A 24,891-nucleotide genomic window follows, 5' to 3' on the forward strand; every position below is an offset into this window, starting at 1 on the left:
CACATGCACACACGGCTTGCCTAGAGGCTATGTATCTGCAGATGCAGTCGCTGAGGCTAGGTGATGCTGGGGTGTGTGTGCGTGAAGATGGGTCCTATTACATGTGCATGCACATTACAAGCTCTTGGTGGGTCTGTAAGCAGTGTGAGGGTACCTGTAGGACTGTGATTAATGTCAGTACTAAAGATGCATCTCCATGGGGGTATACACAGATGATGGGGTGTCTACGGGGAGTGGACATACCTGGGCACAATTAGGGGTGTGCTGTCCTGGGAGAGAGCATGAGGACCTGTGCCGCTGAGAGTATGTGTGTATGAGGAGTGTGTGTGAGGCTGGGAGATACGGCCGAGGCGTACCTTGTAGGTGTGCATGCACTCTTCTACGTATGAATCTCAGGAGGACCCATCTGGAGCGTGGATATTTTGAGAACGCTGGTACGGTGGGGTTCGCCCATGAAGAAGTGGATTGCTGTGTGTGCATGCGAGCATGGGGTTTGGAGGTGCGGGGGAGGGGGTGGAGGTGTGCAGGGTCACTGCTGGCCGTGGGAGGGGTGTGCTGGCAGCGTGCCTGCCCTGGTGGGCCGTTGAACATGTGTGCACAGCTGACGTCAGTGTCTGGCATCTGGCAAGTGCTCTAAGCCACATGCCTCTTCCTTCGTTGCAAAGAATCTCCCTCTGGGCTGCCACTGTCCTTGAACCTGAGCATCCCGGGAAGGGACAGAGGACAGAACATTCACTTGGCAGAGGCAGCCAAGCCTCCACGGCTCAGTCTTCTCAGGAACTGGCTGCCCAGGAAAATGATTAAAAATAAATAAATAAATAATAATGTTCCTAGGGATCCTTTAGCTGTTTGGGGCGGTGGGGAGGAGGTGTGAACTGGGGAGAGAGACTGACAAAAAACAGAAACACAAACAAAAACAAACAAACAAACAAAACACTGGGAGAGAGTGAGACGATGAGCAGTGTAGTTGAGCCCGAGGCAGGAGAGTGGTGTGGCCGTGGCAGCAGCCATCGGGCTGACACATGGTGTGTATTTTCCATACCCACTACCTTGCCAACTCAAAAAAAGGTCCATGGTTGCCACCACCCAGACTTGCTGCTGCTGGAGGAGGCTGGCCTGAGCCGCCTGCCTCGTCTGGGGGCTCAGGGACAGCCACTGCGGGCAGCAGGAAAGGAAGTCACCAACCCATGAAAGAAAGAAATGAGGCAGGATCCGAAGTAAAGCAGGCATCAGCTTCGCACACACTCTGATCAGCCCTGCCTTTCTTGGATTCTTCCAGATGATTCTTCTATAGCTTCTCAAGGGACTCTCCGTGGGTTGAGGCTGTGCTGTGTTCTTAGGGGAAGGAGGGGGTGGGAAGGGGGGTGAGGAGTGGTAGACTGGGCGGAGCAGGTTGGGAGAGGTGGGGCCGGGGAGCTGTAAGCGGCTGTGGGAGGACTGGGCTCCAGCCGGTGATGCAAGCAGCCACGCGTGAATGAATGAGCCACAGGGGGTATCAGCGGATGCTGGAACCACATTTCAGTGCGTGCTGCTAACTCACCTGCACGAGGGGAACATCATCTTGGAGTCAGGGATTGAGCAAGCATGTCGGGCGCATGCCGGGCTGCTCTGGGCACCTCGCAGGGTGTCCCAGAGCTGCAGGATGGGGTCTCTGGTCTCAGCCCAGGGCCATCTGAAAGGACCCAGGGTGTGAGCAGGATATGCTAGAAAGAACTTGAGACACACGGTCTTGGATTCTGGTTCTACCTCTGTAACTTTCTAGCTGTGTGCACATGGAAAAAGATTTAACCCTTTCTGGGTCTTGGTTTCTCCAACTCATTTGCCTTTTATTTTCATGTCAAAGAGGAGATATAGACCCAGCTTACACGACCCAAACGAACACTTGATTCATCAGCATTCAAGTTAATGATGGCACCGGGCAGCCCCTTAGAAGAACAGCTGGAGAAAACTAGCAGGTTCCACAGTGATGTTTCCCCGGAACAAAGGGCTGTCTCTCCATAGTTCAGTTCGAGTCACCCTGCTGACAGATGGAGCAGGTCATCAATCTTCCAGCAGACGACTCAATCTCTCCAAGACACAGCCTCATCTATAAAGTGGAGGGGACGATAGTTCTTACCTCATAGTCTTGTTGTGAGGCTTAAATGAGATAATATATGGAAACCTTTTAGCCAAGGGCTTGACATCTTGTAAGTGCTGAATAAATCTAGCCGTTAGAGCTGTCACAAGCTATTAGGGGCTCTCCCGGGTTCTTTCCAGGGATGCTCTGGTAGGTGGATGGTCTCAGTCAGTTTTAAGGGCTCTATGAGGGCAGACAAATGGGCCCCTAGGTGAGCCAGCCAGGGTGAGGGAGGGAGGGGCTCACTCTCCTGGGGGCACTCATGACCCCCACAGGGGCGAGGGACAGAGGGAGCTGCTAGCTGCCATGCTTCCCCCCAGGGGTCGAGCTCCGCAGGCAACAAAATCCCGCAGGAGGCATGGTAGCTACACGCCTTCCCTCTTCACCCTGGCAAAGACAGGGCCTTGAATGGGCCATGCTTGGCCTTCTGTCCTCCCTGCTCGGAGCTGTCCTGCCCACTTGTAACAGGGCAGGGAGCCTTGCACTGCCCCTCGGAAGCTGAGCTGCTGGGGGCAGGGGGCTGCATCCGTCTACTTCCCTTTCCTCCCGGGGAAGACGGCACTAACAAGGAATAATGAACAGTACTCATACTGACGCTGTCCTGGAGACCACTGCATTTAGCTCGTGTTTATTACACCCCAGGCACTCTTCGAAGTGCATAAATGCCTCTCACCCTCCTCCCCACCCCGTGAGGTCAGGACTAGTCCTTTCTCCTTTTTATAATTGAGAAAGTGGAGGCATGGGCGTTAAGAAAGGTGTCCAGGTCCCCCAGTAAATCATGCGCTCAAGCCCCTCCCCCGTGCAGGGGGGTCCCTTGGGAGCAAGAGAGCACTTCCAGGCTCTGATACCGTCCGAGTACCTTTAAGGGGAAAAGCACTGGAAGGCGGTGCATTCGCAGGACGTTCAGATGTCAGCGGTGGTAGAGGCAAGTTGTGGCCTCTCCTACCTTTTTTTTTTTTTTTTTAATAATGTTCCTATTTTTCTTAAGTATGTTTGTTGGTCACATGAAAACACGCAGCCAGGTTGCAACAGTGAAGACATGCCTCTGCTCTCTGCTCCCCAGCTCTTTGTACCCAGCTCTCTGGAACAGCAGGGAAGCTGGACACCACTGTGGGGGGCGTGGGGGAGGGGGAAGGGGGAAGGGGAGGGGAGGGGGGCTGGGCCCTGCAGAGCTGCCCCCCTGGTTGCATTCCCCATCCCTGGCAACTTAGGGTGGTTTTCTGCAGTCAGAGGCCACACTCCGGGCTCTGACTCCCTGTCGCCGGAGGGAGTCTGCCTGGAGGTTCAGGCCGAGGCTGCCAGGCAGTTTACCCTGCTGCTTCCTGAACAGGCTCCGGTAGGAGAGAGGAGGACTCGGAGCTGCCCCCAGAGCCTGTGCAGGGCTCCTGCTCAGCTCCGATGAGTACCGTGTGGCCTTGCAGATTCAGGCGTGGATTAGAGGTGGAAGGACTAAGGCTTTGGTACTGTAGACCCTCCTCCTCCACCCCTCCACTTCCTCAGCCCTGCCAGCACCTGTCGTCTGCCCATCTTCCCCACTGCTGGTCTTCTGGTCCCAGGCCCACCCCTGTCTGGAGTCTCTACAGGCCTGGAGGGTCCAGAGAAGGGTCCAGGGAAGGAGGGAGCAAGAGATGGGTAGGTGGGAAAGTAGGAGGGTGCCAAGTCTGGGCAGTCTGGGCTTGGGGAGGTCCAGAGCCTCGGTCTCTGCATTCCTTCCTCTGGCTGCTGAGACCCTCTGCCCCTACCCACCTCTCGATAAATGGGTAAGGGAGGCTGTGAAAGCATGCAGCCTGGAACAATCAGCATCCGGGGGACTATCCAGACCCCAGCCAGCCGACGGAGGGGCAGCTGGGCTGGCCCCCCTCCTACCTGCCCCGCCAGCCTGAGCCAGCAGATGGCCCCTGCCCTCATGGGGCTGCCCTCCCCCACCGCCCAGCCTGTAGGGAGAGAAGAGGTGGCTCAGGGGGACTGAGGGGGCCCCCTTTGTCTCCCTTAACCTCCAAGATCGCTGTCGTTGTCAGGTGTGGGGGCTCCCGGGGTCCGGGCATTCTGTGCTTGAATGTGTCGTGTTTATTATGCCTGGTTAAAGATCATTAAAGCCTTTGTTGGGGAGCTGACTGACAAGGAGAGTGGATTAATATTAGAACACCCTGTCACAACTGGTGAAAAGGCGGGATTGATTTTATAGGGAGTTTAGTCAGAGCTGCGTGTAAACCCCCTGGGGTTGCTCTGGAGTGTATCCATCTCCTCCATTAGGAAGTCCCTCCGGGAATATTCGCTGCCGTGTTTATTACAACCAAAGCTGCATATCATAGAGAGAGTATTAGCTGCTTTTCTTCAGCTTTCTTGCTCTTGATTGCCCTGGCGCCTAGTGGCTCAGTCCCGTGCACTCAGGCAGCTGCCGGGTCCAAGGAGGCAGCTGTGGGCTGGACCGGGAAGGTATAGGTGTGTATTCACGTGCACACGTGTGCTCCAGTGCCTGCTGGGGTGGACGTGGGGCGCTCCAGAGCTCCCCCTTCTGGGGGACGGTGGGGAGGACCTTTCACTGTCCCTGCTGGAGATCTACCTGCAGGGCTCATAGATTTCCCTGAGACTTTTACCCAAGAATTCACGGAATGCTCCTTTGACAAGAGGAAGCAAAGTGATGGTGTAGACCCTGTGCTGGGCCAGGAGTGAGCTCCGCCATTACCAGCCGTGTGACCATTGGTCAAGTCAACTAACTTCTCTGGGCTTGGTTTCTTCATTACTCCTATCAGGACAAGGAAACGGTACCCATCTTACAGATGTGTTCTAAGAATTCAAGGGATGTTACAAGCAAAGTACCGGCACGTAGTGAGCACTTAAGGCAGTTAATGCTGTTGTATCATGAGATAATTATTCTAGTATATTCTAAGTGGGATTCAATTTACAAGCATTCAGTTCTGACAAAACTTTCTAGGAACATCCTTATGGCAGAGAACATGGCCTATGTAGGGAAGCGAAAGCGTCATGGGGCAAGGTTCACCAGTCCTTCTCCAGTGGGAGGGCTCATGGCACATTGGGAAAAGCCCAGACCCAAGCGGGGGAGTTCTGGGGCACTTGGTGGGCTGGATCCGAGATGATATGGGACGAGATCTGGGCCTGCCAACCAGCTCGGTGGACGTGGGGCGGGAGGTCAGCCCAGCAGATGTCAGTCATTCAGAGTGGAGGCTGAGTCTAAGTCACAGACCATGTGTCACACCAGGGCACAGATAAAAGCGGAAGGTTGGTTAGGTGAGCAGCAGAGAGGGAACGGGTCACTTGCCGGGGTCCCAGGAAGGTCAAGATTCTGTGAGCCAAAAGAATTCATGACTCACTTTTGCTGAACTCCTGAAGTCTTTCTAAAAATGTCTATCTACCACAGCACTCAGCAGGTAGCCTCTTTTTTCCCCTAGCGTCTGGTGTTGACAACGGATGCCTCCGGAGCCAGGTTACCACCCAATTCTCTGTGCCCTTGGGGAAGCTAGGCCTCAGTTTCCTTCTCTGTAAAATGGATATAGCACTTACTTCTCAGGGGTGTAGAGAGGGTTAAATATGACAATCCAGGGGCACCTGGGTGGCTCAGTGGGTTAAGCCTCTGCCTTCGGCTCAGGTCATGATCTCAGGGTCCTGGGATCGAGCCGTGCAGCAGCCTCTCTGCTCAGCAGGTAGCCTGCTTCCCTTCCTCTCTCTCTACCTGCTCTCTGCCTACTTGTGATCTCTGTCTGTCAAATAAATAAATAAAATCTTTTAAAAAAAAATGAGACAATCCATGCAGAGCCTCTAGAACAGCACCTGGAAGTCACCGACCTTCGACGTCAGCTGCCATCAGAGTCCCTGTGGCTCCCTCCCGAGCAGAGACCTAGACTCATAGTTTCTGTGTCCACAAGGACCACCAGCCCTGGTCTGGGGCACATAGGAACACACAGCAGGTGGTTGAACTGCAGCATGGAGTGGGATAGAGCGCGGTCACACTTCCCACGGTAGGGATGACCTGAAACTGCCTGGCAAAGAGGAAAGACAGACCAGGATCAGATGCCGAGTCGGGTCTTACCAGGATATAACAGAGTTGAGAGTAGGAGCAGAAGCAATGGCAGGGATTTCCACGTCTGGTGAGCGCCCTGTGGTCGAATCAGAACCTAAGAGACAAGTCCAAGCAAAGGAGGGCAGAAGAAGGCTAGGGAGGACGATCAAAATTTGCAAGTGCCTCTGTTCAGCTGGGAAGGAAGGGTGTGATACCAGCCTTCTGCAGGTGGTGGGGGCAGAAGCAGGCTTCAGGAGTCCCGTGCAGGTAGACTGTGAGCATGGAGGCCGCACGGGCTTGCACCTGCTATGATAAAACCAAACTCAGCAGGAGGCAGCTGGGGTTCTCGAGGAAGGGCAACAACAAGGTGAGAGAGGTTAAGATTGCAGACGCTGACAGGTACGACTCAGAAATCCAGGCTCTCGGGATATGATAAAAGAAACAAAGTAAACAGCACACGTGAGCCTTCCCTAACAGCAAATTCTGCAAAAACGCTTTTTGTAAAATATTTAAATAATGCAAAAAATTCAAAGAAGAAATTAAGACATGCCGAATCCTACCTCCAAGAGATAATCACTGCTAATATTTTGGTCAACACCTGTCGGCAGATGGAGGTGTTCGTCATCTCCATCGGTGTCCCTCTCTGCAATCCCGGATGAACGCACCTTCTAAGAAAACACATTCACACGTGGAAACTTGACTGCTGGTTGGCAAACGCAGTTTCAAAGTGCATCCTCGGTCCTCTCCCTTCCCCACCCCCAGACCAGACTGCCACCTTTAATACCCTCCTACCTGAAGGCATTTCGTGATCCGAGACACAGACGGATTTGTGCATGTATATTTATACAAATGGGCTCAGACTTTGCATGCTATTCTGTTACCTGATCTTTTTCACTCCACAGAACATTCAGGGCATCATTCCCAGCCAATACATATAGAGCTACATTATCATTTTTAATGACTGCAAACCGTTTACCCACTTTGGAGGGCTCATGCTTATTTTAAGCATTCCCCTATTTTTATATTAAAGATTTTATTTATTTATTTGTCAGGGAGGGAAAGAGAGAGCATAAGCAGGGGGAGCAGCAGGCAGAGGGAGAAGCATGTTCTCCCATGAGCAGGGAGCCAGGTGTGGGACTCGATCCCAGGACCTTGGGATCATGACCTGAGCCAAGGACAGATGCTTAGCTGACTGAGCCACCCAGGTGTCCCAAGCATTCCCCTACTGGCGGACACTTACTTAGGGTGTCATGAACAGTCTATTTTAAATAATGCTTCCGCAAACATCCTCGTACTTCTTTCTCTTCATGCTTAGGTGGTTATTCTCAGAGGGTCAATTTCAGACACAGAGCTAATAAGTGAACAATCACACACATTTCGTATCTCGGTACCAAAAAAGTCATACAGATAGATAGATTCCCGGCCTTCTGGTCATGTAAAAGATGGTCCGTTTCTTCATCCAGGTAACAAACTAGACTGTGTCAGCTTTAAAAAAATAAAATCTATGCTAATCTGATATGGGAAAATCATATCGCATTGCTTTGCTTTGATTATCCTCAAGGCAAAGTGTTTTTCATAGCTTGGCTAGCCATTTGTGTTTCCTCATTTGCAATTTTCCCGAATATTAAACATCATGAGGAAAAAAAGAATAACTTTCAATAAAATGCCATGGTGCAGAAGAATATCCACACAAGAAAAAAACATGAACAGAGTATTCCAAAATGATTGAAGTACAGACTGTAGAACCTTATTATAGTATAATATTTTTACTTGAAAATATATGGATATACAGTCTCTAAAGACTAAAAAAACACATTCCAAAAGTTAATAGCAATTATACCTGGGTTGTATTTGAAGGGTTTGTTTGTTTTTTTAATGCTTAGTCTTGGTTTTCATGTTTTCTCTCATTAGAACGATTGCTTTATAATTTGAAGATCCCCAGAAGTATTCATAAAACCACAAAATATCCTTTATGTAATTTGCACTACTCTGCTACTCTTTATGGGTAAATAGTCATAAAATGATAGACTTTTTGAACTAAGAGGAACCCTGAGTGCCATACCTACCCTGCGCCCCCACGGTGGAAATAAGAGAAGCCAAGAGCAGGCAGATGAACTGACCCGGCCAAGGGGTGCCGGCCGCTGGAACCCACGAAAAAGCAAAGTAACGTTCTTTTTTTTTTTTTTTTTAAGATTTTATTTATTTATTTGATAGACAGAGATCACAGTAGGCAGAGAGAGAGGGAGGGAAGCAGGCCCCCGCTGAACAGAGAGCCTGATGCGGGGCTCGATCCTAGGACCCTGGGATCGTGACCTGAGCCGAAGGCAGAGGCTTAAACCACTGAGCCACCCAGGCACCCCGCAAAGTAACATTCTATGAGACATCAACAGAGAAGGAAGGACACCCCACCGCTCCACACTTCTGGGGGTCCAGCCCCAGTGCAGGACCAGAACCGTGTTGAAACCACAGCAGCCCACATGTGAATTAGACTTTATATATAATCCCCAAACTCCTGGTGGAATGGATTGCCAGGAGTCTGAGACCTGGAGATTTTAAAGACCAGGAGAACGAGGGTCTGGTGGAGGCTCGGTGTAGTCCACAGGAGGGGAGAGAAACAGGGGATTCTGAGGCCCAGGGATCCGAGGTGAGGAGCGGCGGGGGGAGGTCGGGGCACACAGCGCCTTGGGGGGCCGCCCGAGCCTTCCCACAGGATGGAGGCTGCAGGGCGACCCCGCAGCCCGGCACACTTCCCCCGCTCGACTCCAGACCCTCCCCAGCCCCCTTCCCTGCCGCCCTTCCTCGAAGACCTCAGAACCAGGGTTTTGTTTTGCAATTTGTTGCAGATTTTTTCCCCCCTTCCCTTTCTTTCAAAAGCCTGTCTGGGATTCTGCTCCACGCGGAGGTTGGAAAGAGCAGCACGGCTGCCTCTGGAAATCTTGTTTCCCCTGCCACATGACATCAGTGGGTTATATTGCAACTTTCCACATGGCTGCCCAGACACCGACAGTTGTGTTTATGAAAACCCTCTTGATACCGACTTGGAGCCTCCCTGGCACTCAAGGCTCCTTCTCACGCTGCGTGGGGTGTGTTCTGCTTAGGGGAGCAGCTGACAAAGGGTGGTTGGGAAAGCCAGCTTCCCCAGCAGGTGCTCCGTGTGGGGAGACGGCTCCCCTCCATCCCGACCAGGACATCTCTGTCGCCACCGTGCTCAGCTCCAGGAGGCTCCGGTGGCATAGGAGAGCGGGGTAGTGGGACATCGGGGTGGGCGGGGAGGGCAGCAGCCAGACCTTGGGGTAGAGGCCCGGACTGGGGCCGGAAGCCCTGGTTCGGCCGATTCTATTTCCTGACCTGCAGGGTCAGGGGCTTCGGGTAAACCCCTTCCCCAGTCTGGGTCCCAGCTCTTACTTTCAGTTCTCGGAAACTGGAAAAGTGAGTCCGCTCCTCTCTACCCGTGGTGAGGAGGGTAGGGATTTGGTGACAGGAAATAAAAGGACCCATGTGGGACAGAAGATCAGCAGACTTAGGAAAGCCATTTGGACCTTTAGTTTCCCCTCTATAAAATCACTGGTAAAAAATGTTCCTTCCTAAAGCTCCTCTAGCTCTAAGAAAAAAAAAAAAAATTATGGCATTGTGACTTTTTCAAACCCCCAGCCGTGAACATTGGAAGATCCTTTGGTTAGTTGGTTAGTAGTCTGGGACCAAAGGCGCCTAGAAATTCTGAACCATGGGAGAGTTAATTGAGGGTAAACCCAGTGAATCGTGGCCCTACACTCCCTCGCCTAGCATCCCTTAGGGCCTCAGTCCCATAAATGCTCCCTAAAAGGCAGGGATGTTTGGGGGTGTCTGGACACTCCCCGACCTCAGACAGCTGGTCTTTCTCTCCCAGAACTCCTGGTGCTGGTAGCCTTCTGGATCCACCTATGAGTTCCTGGGGGCCCCTGGAACATTCTCCTTGTGGCAGCTGTCCTGGCTGCCCAGCTACAAGATAAGTACTTGGAGTCTTTGCATCCCCCATACTCCCACACTCAGTGCTATTAATTAATTAATTAATTCATTCATTCATTCCTCCTAGGCCTTGGATACATAGGGAAGGTGTGATAGAGTGGAAAGTTCAGTGTCCTCCCCAAGCCCCCTATCCCCGGCTACCCACCCCAGTAGATACTAACACAAGAAGTAGCAGAGGACAAGCACTCAGGTTGGACAGCTATATATTGATAATTCTCACAAAGATCCTGAGACGCCCGCCCTCTCATTATTCTGTACCTAATAGTTTAGGAAACTGGGGCACAGAGAGGCTAGGCAATGGTTCAAGGTCACACAGCAGGTGGTGGAATCTAGATTCAAATCTAGATGGTCTCACTTCAGAGCTCAGTCCCTTAGCCACTGCACTATCTTTATGGGGCTCAGATGCTCACAGATTGTGGTGAGGAGATGTTACACAGGGGCTGCAAATCCCGAGTGAGTTCCTGGAGTCAGAATGTTGTCCTCCCTGCAAACTGACAGGACTGAGGCCCAGGCCCGGCCAGTAGCTGGTATGGCCCAGAGGGCGGGTATGCCTGGGCGAGCGGGCCAGGAGTATCTCCACTCCCCATCTTTCTCCATGGCCCCTTCCTTGGAGGAAAGGATGGGAGGTCTCAGGAGCCTCCAAGTGTCTCCTCCCCTTGCATGGAAGGACCATCATCCTTGTACTTTTTACCCTCGTCACCACGAGGCTCCCACCCACTACCTTTTTGGACACCAACTTCTTGGAATTCTGGAAAAGGAGGGACGAATCAATCATTGGACAGACCGAGAAGGAGAGTGTCCAGAGCACAGCAGCCATGGGAAGGCCCAGGAGGGATGCCAGGGCCCCTGAGCTGGGAAGGACGCGTAGGCCAGGCTGACAAGGGCCCGTAGCCCCGCCCTCCCAGCCAGCGTCTCTGCCGGCCAGCGCGTGAGGCCAGCTCGGGTGTCCGCGACATTCTTCTCCGGGTGATTTAAAAGGGACTGTGCAGAGCGGTCATCCCTTCCTAATGGGCCTGGGTCGTAATTCTCCGTGATCCACACCCCCCCCCACTCCCACCCTTCCTGTGGCTACTGCTCAGAGGCATTTAGAGCAGATTTAAGATCAAAATCAAATCAGATTCACTAAACAAGGTGTCAGGTCAGGCAGGAGGGGCTGGGGGCTTGGAGTTATAGCTGGAAGGCCTGGCGGTTCCTTGGAGACTATGAAGTGAGTATATTTTATGGCCAGACACAATGCTGGAAGAACTGTCCATAAACCAATTACAGAAAACTTCCCCACAAGTCTCAGGGAATGCTGGTAGCTGGCTGGGCATGTGGGGGTGCGGTGATGAGTCAGCCCACGTCCCACCCATCAGACGTCCTTGGGGCTCCCACCTGCTACGACACACTGGCTGGCTCCTCCCTCAGGAGCCAAGCAGCCCTGAGGGTAGGACCACTTCCCGGAAAGGCTCAGCAAGTGTGCTCTGCATTCAGAAGCAGTGAATTCTCAGGATGGACGGGCCCCATTTTACCAAGGGAAACACAGAAACTCAGAGACGGGGAGAGCCTTCCCCACGGTCACACAGCTGCCGGGAACCAGGAACGGGTCTCCAGACTCCCAGGTTCAGTGCTCATTCACGCTGCCTACGCTCCCAGCCTCTCGCAGAAAAAGGCAGAAAGCAGATTTCCCCACAGATCCCGCCTGCCACACAGCTTTGAAAGTAATTTCCAAGAATCTCTGCAGATCTCCAGCCCAGGTTAGGCCCCTGGTGCGCCCCGGGGGGTGGAGGTCACAGTTTCCATTTCTGTGTCACATTCTGTGAGATGCGCCATAACCCGGGATCCCCTGTGGACCTTGCACCCAAGTCCTGGGCAATGAGATGTGAGTTATGTCCCATCTTCCCTGCCGGAATGCCGGAGGATGAGGCAAAGGCTGTGTTTGTTTGTCTTTGTGTCATTCAATGTGTGCCCGGCACATACGCAGTAGTCCGTGCGTTCGTGCTCAATGGATCGAAACCACCACCATCACCGTTACTTTACTGAGGGGAGCTGGGGTCCCCTCGGCCCTCTGCAGCTGTCTCCTGTTCCGTTCCTCCATGCAGGCTCCTTGGGGCTGAATCATTGACCTAGAATGAATCCTCTGCTCCCGTCCACTGGGAAAACCCAGAGGTGCCGTCCATGCCGGCTGTGCGGCTCCCACTTTAGAGTGGGTGGGCTTTAGGGGAGGGTGAGATTTCCTCTTATGAGGCCCTGGGGAGGCCCCATAGCCCCTTGGCCCTCGGCCAGCCCCAGCCCTCCACGAGCATTCCTTCCTCCCACTCCAGCCCCCCTTGCTGGACATCTCTGAGGGCCTGGGCGAGGCTCAGGGGAAGCAAAACCCAGGGGACCCAGCTGCTTCCCTGTCAAGTCCGGCCGCCCTGAGCGCTGATGTCTTGACAGGCAGCATTAGCATAAAAACCTCAGCAGTGGCAGCTGCCGGCCCTGTGCCAGAGCCCTGGGCGTCTCTGCTCTGTGCCAGTCACTGTCACCGGGGGCGGGCACCTGCCAGCCGGAGGTGCATGGCTGTCTCTTATGCCCGGACATGCTGGGCTCTGGGCATCTCTTGCTCTCGGGGCTCCTGCTGAAGCTCTTCCAGCATCGCAGCGGTCCACTCAGACACCTTTCCCAGGGGGCCAGCTGCCTCCCCGCCTCTGTCCCCAGCGCTTCTTTGTTCCTAACACTGTTGGAGGCCCCGAGGCTGGGGTGGTGCCGATGGGAGGCTGGGGCCAGATGGAGTGGCCTTCCCCTGGGAGGCCTCACCCCCAAATGCCGGAGCCAAGGTCTTGTCTCACCATCCCCAATCTTCATCTCTTGGGCCTGAAAAGCTTCCCTGGGATTCCGTAGCAGAAACATTATAAAAGCAGAGCAAAACTGTTGGAAGGCAAAAAAGGCAGCAATTACAGTTTAGCAAAGAGCTTATGAGCCCTCCTCTGTTTTGAGTCCTGCTGGTCACCTGCGGCTTTCTACCTGGAGCCTGAAAACATGGAGGCGGCCCATTCTCCTCTTCCCCCTCTCCTTCCCCACCCCTACTCCTACTCCTCTTCCTCCTCCCTTACACCAAGGACCTCTGGCCTTCTTGGACCTTTGTGATAGTCTTCCCTTTGCCTGAAACCCCACCTTTCAGGGCTCAGACAGGCCTTCCCCCGCTCACAGCCTCGAGGAGCGCCCCACTTCCCTCTTCGCTAGCATCCTGCTCGTGTCTGTCACAAGTGATGAAATTGTTTACTTTTTTTTGCAAGTAATTTTCATGTTTTAAAATACTTATCAATAAATATGTCCTTCTTTTCCTTTTTAAATGAGTCTTTTTCAACCAGAGGCATACATACGCAGAATTTAAAAATCATATAATGTCCAGAGATGTTTCCTGGTAGGCAGCAGACCCCTAGCCTGTCTTCCACCCTCCAGAGATAACCATGGTCAACTCTTGGCTGTCTCCCCTCGTGTTTAGAGCCCTTCGCCCAAACAACATACTCTTGCTTACAACATACTCCCTTCCCCCAACATCTTATTGCAAAAAATTGCAAATGTGTAAAAAGTTGAAAGGCTTTATAGCGAATGCCCGTAATTATGCCCAACAACTAGACTCTACAATTAACGTTGTGTTATATCCGTTCTGTCACATAACTTCTTCATTTTCTGTCCTTCTATCCACCCATCATTCCGTCTTCCTTCTGGTACATTTCCAAGTGAGTTGCATCTCATTAGAATTTGGTATTTGCTGGTGGTTCTTTTTTTCCCCTCCTTCTGGAATAAATTTCATATGCAAAGAAATGTGCACATCTTATGTGTACCAATCCATGAGTTCTGACCTAGGCATAAGACTGTGTAACCAAACCTTCCCAAGAAGCAGAATTTTACCCTCCTCCCCAGGGGAAGTTTCCTTATGCACCTTTTTGCTAAGTGCTGACTGTTACCCACACAAGGCAGGGGGCTACTCTTCTCTTTTTCTCACTCTGTTTAGTGATAACAATTTTTTTAAATTTTTTATAAACATATATTCTTATCCCTAGGGGTACAGGTCTGTGAATCGCCAGGTTTACACACTTCACAGCACTCACCAAAGCACATACCCTCCCCAATGTCCATAACCCCACCCCCCTTCTCCCAACCCCCCTCCCCCTAGCAATCCTCAGTTTGTTTTGTGAGATTAAGAGTCACTTATTGTTTGTCTCCCTCCCAATCCCATCTTGTTTCATTGATTCTTCTCCTACCCACTTAAGCCCCCATGTTGCATCACCAATTCCTCATATCAGGGAGATCATATGATAGTTGTCTTTCTATGCTTGACTTATTTCACTAAGCATGATACGCTCTAGTTCCATCCATGTTGTCGCAAATGGCAAGATTTCATTTCTTTTGATGGCTGCATAGTATTCCATTGTGTATATATACCACATCTTCTTGATCCATTCATCTGTTGATGGACATCTAGGTTCTTTCCATAGTTTGGCTATTGTGGACATTGCTGCTATAAACATTCGGGTGCACATGCCCCTTCGGATCACTACGTTTGTATCTTTAGGGTAAATACGCAGTAGTGCAATTGCTGGGTCATAGGGCAGTTCTATTTTCAACATTTTGAGGAACCTCCATGCTGTTTTCCAGAGTGGCTGCACCAGCTTGTATTCCCACCAACAGTGCAGGAGGGTTCCCCTTTCTCCGCATCCTCGCCAGCATCTGTCATTTCCTGACTGGTGAACTTTAGCCATTCTGACTGGTGTGAGGTGATATCTCATTGTGGTTTTGATTTGTATTTCCCTGATGCCGAGTGATATGGAGCAGTTTTTCGTGTGTCTGTTGGCCATCTGGATGTCTTCTTTGCAGAAATGTCTGTTCATGTCCTCTGCCCATTTCTTTTTTTTTTTTTTTAAGATTTTATTTATTTATTCGACAGAGAGAGATCACAGGTAGATAGAGAGGCAGGCAGAGAGAGAGAGGGAAGCAGGCTCCCTGCTGAGCAGAGAGCCCAATGCGGGACTCAATCCCAGGACCCCGAGATCATGACCTGAGCCGAAGGCAGCGGCTTAACCCACTGAGCCACCCAGGCGCCCCCTCTGCCCATTTCTTGATTGGATTATTTGTTCTTTGGGTGTTGAGTTTGCTAAGTTCTTTATAGATTTTGGACACTAGTCCTTTATCTGATATGTCATTTGCAAATATCTTCTCCCATTCTTGACAACAATTTTTGACCTTTTCTCCTGACTTCTTATTATGGTACGAGTCTTAGCTCATAACTTTCCGTTCCCATAATATACTTATATCACACTTTTAAAAAATTAAATCAATACTCTTCCTACAAGAGAATAAGTAAAAACTCTTCACTTCAGAGACAGTATTGTACTCAACACTGATTATGTTTCCTATCTTGTGTAACTTGATGCTTTTCCTCATTTTTGACTTGCTTTTCTATACCTTCTCATAATTTTTTCTTTATGAATCAACAGAACTGGGAAATCTCTATTGCTATTATTTGTCACGAGTAAGTGTATCAAATAATCTATAACTTACTTTTATGTTTCCTTCCCCTCCCCAGGAGGCTGCCCTCCAATCTCTTGAGGGGAACTCCCCTGCTGATCCCTCTCTCAAAGCTTTTAGGAACCTCTCATCTCTGGTGTCTGAAACATCACGATCATATGCCTTGGCCCTTTAATGACCCTTCAATCTGGAAAGCAACATCTCTCAGTCCAGGGAAATTTTCTTCTATTATTTCTTTGATAATTATCCCCTCCATTTTCTTCAAACCTTTCTAGAATTTCCAGTGGTCAAATGTGGGACCTTCTGAACTGATTCTTAGTGTTCTCATTTTCTCTCCCATTATCTGTCTTTCTCTTATTCTCTTTCTTTCTGTGCCACTTTGGGGGAAATGTCCTCTATTTTATCTTTCAGACCTCTTATTGAATTCTGAATTTTTGCTTTCCTTTTTAATAGCCAAGAGCTCTTCCTTGCGCTTTGGTTTTATATATGGGGTCTATTTATGCTTGTATCTCCTTCCTGTCTGTCCATCTGTCTATCCGACTCTCATCTATCTTTTTCCTGCTCTAACTTCAGGTGAAAGGTCTGCTTTGATCTCTCTGAGAATATTGGTAATACATATTTTTGAAGTTTTCTTCTATTCCTGACCTTGTCTCTGGTTTCTTCTGAGTTCCTTTTTTTCCCTTCCTATTTACTTGTCTGGTCTTAATGGTGGAGACTTTCTTAGAATGTCTGGTGATCCTTAGTAGTCCATACTGAAGATCATTAGGGTCATTAGAGAAACCCATTTGGCAGCTTTGTACACACAGCTGGGCCGTTTTTTGCTGGTGGGTGTCTCAGAAGGGGGAATGGATGGGGGAGGGGGGCTGACTTTGTCTTTGGAGGACACTCAGTATTGCCTTATACCACCTTGGTCCATTCCATTTTTCCAGAGAAGAATTCTCCTGCCTCTGGTCTGGGGTCCGGGGTGAGGGATGGGATTTCGGGAATATCCTGGCTGTTGTCATTATGAAAGTTCAGTCGGGGAACAAGGGTGAGGGTCTTGCTGTTCAGGATGCAGTATTTAACCTAAACTTCCTGTTTTATGCCTGGTGCTGAGACTTGACTGTCATCTGTCAATGCAGATGGCATCCCTGAGCCCAATGCTCTCTGGTTCAGTTTCTTCAGAGGACACTTGCCCCTTTCCCGATTTGGGAGATGGGGGCTTGCCTGACTGCACAGAGGAGGAAGGGGACCCTGGAGGACTGTTTTAGCCCCTTCTGACCTCCTGCCATGCCTGATGTCCCCCGTCCCTGAGGGCTGGGGTTAGGGTGGGTCCCCAGAGGCCACATCTCCTTCCCCAAGGAAGGGCCATAGAAGCTTCTTCCATTCTATTAAGCCAGCTGTCACTCTTCCATTTGCTTTTTCTCTCCTCCAAATGTGATGACATTTGTCCTGTGCTGCTGTCATCTTTCCCACTTGCGTTTTCCTGGTGGGTTTTAGTGACTCGAATCTCATGTTAGCGTGACTTTAGGAGGGAAGCGTGATAAAAAATGATGATCAACCCACCATGTTTAGCCTGAAGGCTTTTATTTAATATCTTCCCCTCACACAAGACTGTGGGAGCCCCATAGCTAGGGAGTCTGCCGGTTTTGTTCCACACTTTCCCCTGCACTTAGCAGTGTGCCTAACTCATACCAGGTTCTTAGAAAACAGATACCCACTAAATTAAAAGCATGGAGGGGGGGATGTTTCTGATGTTCTCCTTTCTAGCCATGTCCTCACCAGAGGTGGGGAGGGGTCCTCAGTCTCCTCTAGCAAATGAGGAAACCAGGTCTGACTGAGGGTTATCAGATCATCTGATGCGTTGGGGAGGGTCATACTTGCTAAAGTAGAAAAAAAATCACAGCTGGACAATCTCTAGACTCCGATGTTGGAGCCTCATAGAGGCTGGCCAGATGCCCCTTGGGGGTGTGTGGGCCGCACCCCTGGGTGCCTGGCCGTGAAGAAGAAGGGCCTGGCTCCAGCCATCCCAACAACCCATCCCACTGTCCTCTTCCCAAACTCCCCTCCCAGACCAGGGCTTTGGTCTCAGCCGGAGGGAAGGGAATGCCAGCCTGGACTGGAAACCTCTTTGCCACCCCTAGAAGGCCCGGGAGGGCTGCAGACCTCAGCACGGAGTCCAGATTCCGGGTGAAGAGCTAAAAATATAGCCATCGGTATCTCCCCCTCCCCGCACTGTCTTAATGTGGTTTTAAAATAAGTCAGCCTCTTTCTAGTTCTGCTTTCCACTGTCATTTATTTCAGTTTTTATCTCCACAACAAAAATTCCTTCCAACTTTTTTTCCCTCTCTCCCTGTAATGCTCTTCACTTTCAAATGCTAATAATCTCCAGCTGTAAAAGGCTTAGAAGTGGCTCTAGATTGTTTGATCTTTGGCCTGTGATCTGCTTTCATCTCTCTGCTTTCAAATGTTACTTTAGATTTACTTTAACCTATTAACATGCTTGGTATTCATAGACACGCACTCTCCAAACCAGCTTCCCAGCACCCCCCACCCCATTATAACTAGACAAGGAAAGGGAAACTGGATGTACCAGGGAGGGGACTTTTGCCCTGGGGACTGGAGGCCTGCAAGGCAGGAACCAAGGGATGGGCTTGGAGGCGGGGACCGAGGGGAGGTCCTAAGAAAGGAGAGGGGAGGGAAGAGGGCCAGGGGACCAGACCAGAAGCCTGGAGAGGAGAGGAAGAGAGAAGGCGTGGAAGCCAGAGAAAGGGAGAGTGGGGCAGGGATGGGAGGGCAGGTCCTCCTCCTCGGGGAGGGCAGGCTGCCTCCCCGAGGCTTAGGTACTATCTAAATCCACTCTCCGGGCGCCCAGCCTGGCCTGGGGAATGGGGGCACTGAAGGAGGGCTGGAGATTTCTTGCTTTCACCATCACGCCGGAGTATCTGCGTGTTCGTTTCCACAGGAAACGCCAGGCATAAATATGGATGAAACTCCTCACTGAGACCACAAGGGGACGGCTCAATTATTTGCCATATAAAGTAGCACATGAGGATTCTTTGCACTTGATCATTTCCTCTGTGTAGGGCTGTGTGCCGGCGCACCCGTGTGTGCGAGTCCATGTGTGTGTGTGCGTGTGGGTGTCCATGTGCTGGGTGTTTGGGGAGGCACCACGGCACCGAGCCCCTCATTGCAGTCCGAGCTGCATCTGGGTGCCTGGATGGGGTTTGGGAAAGGAGACCCCACTCGTCCATGTACCCCACTCTAACACACACATACCCCCAGGGACTCCACAGCCACTGAATGGCCAAAGGACCGACATCAGAGGAGGATCACTGATAATCAGAATTTCTGGAAAACCCAAGGGCGGGAGCTGATGGCTCTTTTCTTCTGAGGCTGCTCCCTTGTTTGAGGAAAAAGCCTGACCAGCCGCCGCTGCTCCCTGGGAAGACAGGAGGGAGAAGTTGTCGTCTTAAGAGGTCTAAGAGGTCGTCTTAAGCTGGGCTGAAAGGAACACCCAGAGAGACCAGAGTCCCCTCTGCTGCCCCAGTACAGTCTCCCCATGGAGGAAAAGGGCCAAAGCTGCCAGGGTCAGAGGAATGTAAGGAAATCTTACCTGGTATCAGAAGGTCTAGAGCTCCACTCTAGGGCCAGTGGCTTAGCCCCTCTGACCTCAGTTTCCTTATCTATGGAATGGGCTAACAATATTCTTCCTTCCAAAGGCAGTTGTGGTGGCCCAATAATCCTAGTAAGGATTATAATTCTATCCCGCCAAGCCCTCTGTGATGCACCAGGTGTTACCCTAAGGCTGTTATTAATATTAACTCACGTAATCTTCCATTAATCCTCGGTTAATTCTCTTTCCACCCTATGAGGTGGATACTAGGATCAGTCTCATTTCGCAAACAAGGAAACTGAGACACAGAAGGTTTAAGCAATTTGCACAAGGTCGCAGAGATAGGGCTAGTATGTTTATTTTAGGCTAATTAGGCTCCTGGGTCCCATGAACTCATCTGTTGCCTCATTGAATCCCACAACCTCCCCCACCCCGGGCTGGTATCAGCATACCGACCCCATGCAGAACCCAGCCGAACAGTCTCAGCCCCCTGCTGCCCAGGCCCACACTGCTTATCCTCATGCTCAGCCGTGAAGATGCTTTTCAGCTGGGAAGAGCTTAAAAATTTCAGTTATTATTATCTGTAAATGTTGGGGATTCCTGCCCAAGGGAAGACTCACGTTCCCTGAGTCGGAGGGCTAGGGTGCTAAGGAAAAGCAGGGTGCCTGCAGACTGTCCTCACTCTCAGACCTTCTCTCTGGGAAACCAGAACCTCTGCTGTAGCCAGGCAATTGCCTTTGGTCCTGAACAAAGAGGAAAGGGAGAAAAGAAGTTTATCTTATTAGCATGGGGTGGGGGGAGTGTGTTTGGGGGAGACCACCAGGGATCCACCTTAGATCAGGGACCATCTGGAATGAGCCCCCTTCAAGGCTGCCACGCCCAGCCTCCCCCTGTGGAGGAGGGCACAGCCCTGACCCTAAGCGGAGCCTGCTCCCCCCCACCCCCGGGCACTTGGAGATTTCAAACTCCCAGGGCCATCCCATCGAAGCAGGAGGGAGATGGGCCCCGTCTGAGTGTAGCCACGAGCCAGGCAACATGTAAGGTATTTCTGCACCTATCAGCACGTTCAGACGTTGCACACGCCCTGTGAATTAAGCATCCCCCTGCATTGTCGTTTTGCAGATGCTGAGACTCTTAAGGGACGCGACCGCGGTCGTGCAGAAATCTCTTTCCACCGCGCTGCCTCCCGTAGGTCTCAGCGGATGCGGACGGAGGGCGTTAATCCTGCGGCGAGAGCAGGTGGGCAACTTCGGGGCCCTCCCACGGCCCAGACCCCAGTGACCCTGCAGTCCTACCAGAGGTCTCATTTTATCAGGCACTGGACACCCCTGAGGACAGGGCCCCGATCTGCTTGTGACCTGGTAGAACCCAAACTTGAAATGTTTCTTCCTGTCACCTTCTTTGGGATCTGTGCCCCATCAGATCCCCCCAACCCCCAGAAGCTTGGCTGGCCCGGGAATGAGCCTGGCATGTTGGGTGCCACTGAGAAGGAACTTGGCTTTTTTGCTTAGTGACTGTGTGCCCCCAGATAAGTAACTCAGCCTCTCTGAGCCGACGTTTCATCATTTGCCTGAATAGTGGAAGAGTGGGTTCGTTCTAATGCCCCAGGGCCCAGGAGAGGCTGTGAGCCCCAGGGTGCTGCGTCTTCTGCCCTGCCCACTGGGCTCTTCCTGGGCAGGGGCCATCTGACAGAGTCCCTGCCGTGAGGCTGGCAGCGAAGGAGGGAAGAACACGCGCATCTTCCCGTTTCTGCCTCCGGCAAAGCTCACATGCGCTGCCGCTGGCCCCACGGAGCATGCAGGCGTGAACCCGAAAGGCCGTTTTCAGAGGTGACTGCCAGGGGCATAATGAACCCTGGAAAGCCCAGCGCCGGCTATGTGGCCTCCCACCTGCAACCCGGTGGGCAGCTCTTCGGGGCAGGAGGAATCCTTCTAGGTTGCCGTGGGTGTCGGGGAGAAGTCGGGGTTGGTGAGGGCTCCTGTTCTTGTTGTCCCTCGCCTCCTCTGGTACCAGCCTCACCAGGGGGCCGGGGAGCTGGGGGGGGGGCAGCGGGCACCGGGGAGAATCCCCCGTCCTTCACACCCTCCCGCCAGTCCTTAGTCACTGGAAAGAGCAAATGCAAATGGATCGAAAGCACAATACCCAGAATACGCCGCCACGCTTCCTAGGGGCTCGCGCGGAGTTAAAGCTGGGCTCCTCCTGGGGGCTGACATTTTCCCTGGTTCAAACAACATCTGTGGCTCTCCGAGCCTGGTGAAAGGTGAAGGAGCCAGCCACCGCCACTGTAAGCTCCAGGGAAATGGAAAAACCCAGCTTCACGGGTCCCTTCCTCCTGGAGGGGGTGCTGAGCCCACGCCTGCACTCACGCGCGGACCCCCACGCACGGCCCCACAGATGCACACTCGTGTACCCCTCAGCCATGCATGAGCCCATACGTGTGCATTCCCACATGCACGTGCTCACCTGCGTGTCCTTTCATGAACACCCTCAGCCCCCCAAACCCACACACACGTGTGCAGGCCCACATCTGTCCGCGAACCACGCACAGACGTCCGTGAGCTAGAGGAGAGGGTCTGCCCCCATCCCCTCCCTCCCCCGGCCCCCCAAGATGAGAGAGGGCAGAAGTGAGAGGATGGCTGTTGAGGGTTTGAAATCAATGCATTCTGAGAAGGAGGACTGTCTTCCCCTCCAGGCTCCAGGCCAAATCTCCAAATGAAATCAGGCCGGGGAGAAATGAACAACCGAGATGCACAAAACAATGTGAAGAAGAAACGAATAATAATATAAAAAAAAGGTGAGAGTTATTTTTCAGCTCACTGGCTTTCTGAAAAGTAATATAAAGTTGAGCAGCGTCTTCTTGGAATCGACCTTTCTGAGCCGAGACCCAGGCCACGCGCACATCTCTTTCCTCTCTTTCTATTACCCGAAATTTGTATGGTTTCATCTCTGATTTTCTTCCCTTGGTGCGCCTGTGCAGACCCCTCGTGTCAGGGGCTCGTCCCCAGCCCCGCAGCCCTGCCCTGCCACCGCGCTTCTCCCTGGCTCCCCGCGGAGCTCCCCCACCAAACCTGGGGCCTTGTCTCCCCCCAAGCTCTGTCCTCCTCCTGCCCAGAAGGGGCTGCAGCTTCTCCCTCTGCCATCACCAACCTGGCCTCCTGGCCTTCGTTTCAGAGAGAATTCTCTTGCACACTGTTCCTTGAAGCAGGGCTGGAAAGGGAAGGGTGGATGGGGCCAGGGGCTCACAGTCCTGGAGCAGGGCGGACGGACGGTATTTGGTGAGAGCACACGAGGTCAGGTGAATCGTAAGAGGATTCTGCCTTCTTCAGAGTGGGGAATGATAACAGTTTCCATTCTAAAATGTCCAGGAAGAAGGTTAAAGAAGGGGAGACCCAGAATCTTCTCGACAATCATGACAGTCCCTGTAGTCCCAGTCAATTCTCCACTAGAAGTGAGGCTGGAAGGACTTAACCTGATGATGGCCCCTCTACCACCTCCCATCTCCGACAAACACACTCACGGACACACACACACACACACGCACCGCACACAGACGCATGTGCACGAGCGCTTCAGGCACATCCATGTATAGACACATGCACACAGCTCTGAAGTAGACACACAGATGCACTCCTCAGGCGCACGGGTAGCTCAAATCCCTCCACACGGATACACACACACACACCCCTGACACACATGCACAGAAGCATGCGTTCACTCTCTTCTGCATGGTTCCCTATGAGAGCAGCAAGGGGGCCTTTTCCAATCAGCCATGTCTATGCTCGACTGGTGCTTCCTGCCTGAAGGAGGTGGGGGCACGTGATGGTCCTATGGTCTGTACCCCATGGGGGGGCGGGGATAAATGGTCTCTATCCCCACTGACCTTTGCAGCGAAGCATCAAATGTGGGGAGAAAGTGCCTGGTGGCCTCTTCGTTACAAAGATGAGTGGAGGGAGCCCGGCTTTAGCCCAGACTGGAGGGGGAAGGGCTTCCGGAGGACCAGTCGGACCCCTGCTCTGGGGCCGTGGAGCAGAGAGAAGAACTCTGATGGGTGTGTTTGGGGTAGGGAAGGGAGGGCATGGGGATGCAGGCAAGGTAACTGAAGCTTTTCTCTGGAGGAGACTAAGAGGTCTAGGGCAGGGTTGGGTAATTCTGATGCCCATCTGATGAATTCTCGCCCTCACTTGCCAGTGGTTAAAGCGCAAGGCAGCCCTGTGAGGGGCCCAGGACAGGACATGACGTGAAAGGGGGGGCTGCTGTGTGCCCACAGTGGGAATGATTGACGGGTGTGGATCCTTGGCTTTTTTTTGCCCAAGTGCTCCCTCCTTCACGGTCTCATTTCTATCAACCCAGTCACCTTGTCCTATAACCAGGACAGGGATTAGTGGGCCTGTCTCAGAGGAGAGGAATCTGGGACTCAGGGAGGGTGAGTGACTCGCCAGGTGCTTTAGTCAGGCTGCACTAAGTGCTGTAACAAGCAGCTCCGAAATCTCAGTGGGTTAGCTCCATGGAAGTTTCCCACACAGGCCTGTCTTCAGTGAGGGTTGGGGAGCGCGCTCGGCTGGATGGGACCCAGGCCCCTTCTCGTGGCTCGGTTACTCTTGAGGTGGGAAAAGCAAGTGAGTATTGATGCGTAATGTGTCTTATGGGCCAGGCCAGGAAGTGACAGGATCACCTCTGCTCACATCCCACGGGCTGGAACACGTCACCTGGCTACCTGCACGACAGGGAGGCTGGCAGCGTCGTGCAGCTGAAGATCCAGGAAGAAAAGGAGAACGCAGATGAGCCCTGCCCGTCTCCACGGTGCCCTGGTTCACACGGCCGACAACAGCGAAATCCGTCCTTTGACCCGGGTTCTGACAGCAGTAAGTACTGTGCTTTGCCCTGCCAACCCTTTACTTTGAAGTGTTAAGCTTTTCCAACTGAGCAGTGTTCCCGTCTTTTTCGAGATCTGAAAGTCCTTACGTTTATAAGAATATCATGATAATGGCCATAATATCTCCCTATCTGGTCTATCTGCACACATCGTATTCACTCTCGCACCCTGTACGACAGATAGTCTAGCTCTGTCTTCTAACCGAGGACGGGGCAGCTCAGTGAGATTAAGTAGCTTCTCGGAGGTTGTGAGAATGTGAGAACGTGAGTCTAAGCCTTTCTGGCTCTGGCCTTCCGTCTTGCTCACATGTTGCTACGGCTCCCCCTGGACCTGGGATGGGAGGCTGAGTAGGTGGAGAGTCGGTCTTCTTAATCCTGCAGGGCAGACTTCCTGGTGAAGCTTAAGTAGGATGCAAATGGAGGGGCCGTGCTCTTCTTGCTGCCTCCTGCTCTGGGAAGCATCTGGAGAAATGGGAGGGCGTAGGCCATTGTAGCTTAGTTGATGTGGTGACTGTGCACCTGGAGATGTTAGCAGGGCTGGGAATCCTGTTCCAGTTATAGGATCTTGAGTGAAGCCTCCTGGGTTAAGAGTCAAGAGGTAGGAGCACCTGGGTGGCTCAGTGGGTTAAAGCCTCTGCCTTCAGCTCAGGTCATGATCTCAGGGTCCTGGGATGGAGTCCCGCATTGGGCTCTCTGCTCAGCAGGGAGCCTGCTTCCTCCTCTCTCTCTCTGTCTGTCTCTCTGCCTACTTGTGATCTTTGTCTGTCAAATAAATAAATAAAATCTTTAAAA

The 24,891-nt window shown here is 52.1% G+C and overlaps 1 long non-coding RNA gene across 1 annotated transcript in view; it reads left to right on the forward strand.

The window, feature by feature from the left end:
- Nucleotides 1-20,415: 20,415 nt before the first annotated feature.
- The window catches only part of LOC132012877 (uncharacterized), a 71,970-nt gene continuing 67,494 nt past the window's right edge, over nt 20,416-24,891 (forward strand). The window contains exons 1-3 of the long non-coding RNA XR_009402792.1: nt 20,416-20,466; nt 21,920-22,021; nt 23,879-24,089. This is a non-coding gene — a long non-coding RNA (uncharacterized LOC132012877). The remainder of the gene's footprint in view (nt 20,467-21,919; nt 22,022-23,878; nt 24,090-24,891) is intronic.

The sequence above is a fragment of the Mustela nigripes genome, chromosome 1, assembly GCF_022355385.1.
Source record: "Mustela nigripes isolate SB6536 chromosome 1, MUSNIG.SB6536, whole genome shotgun sequence".
NCBI lineage: Eukaryota > Metazoa > Chordata > Mammalia > Carnivora > Mustelidae > Mustela > Mustela nigripes.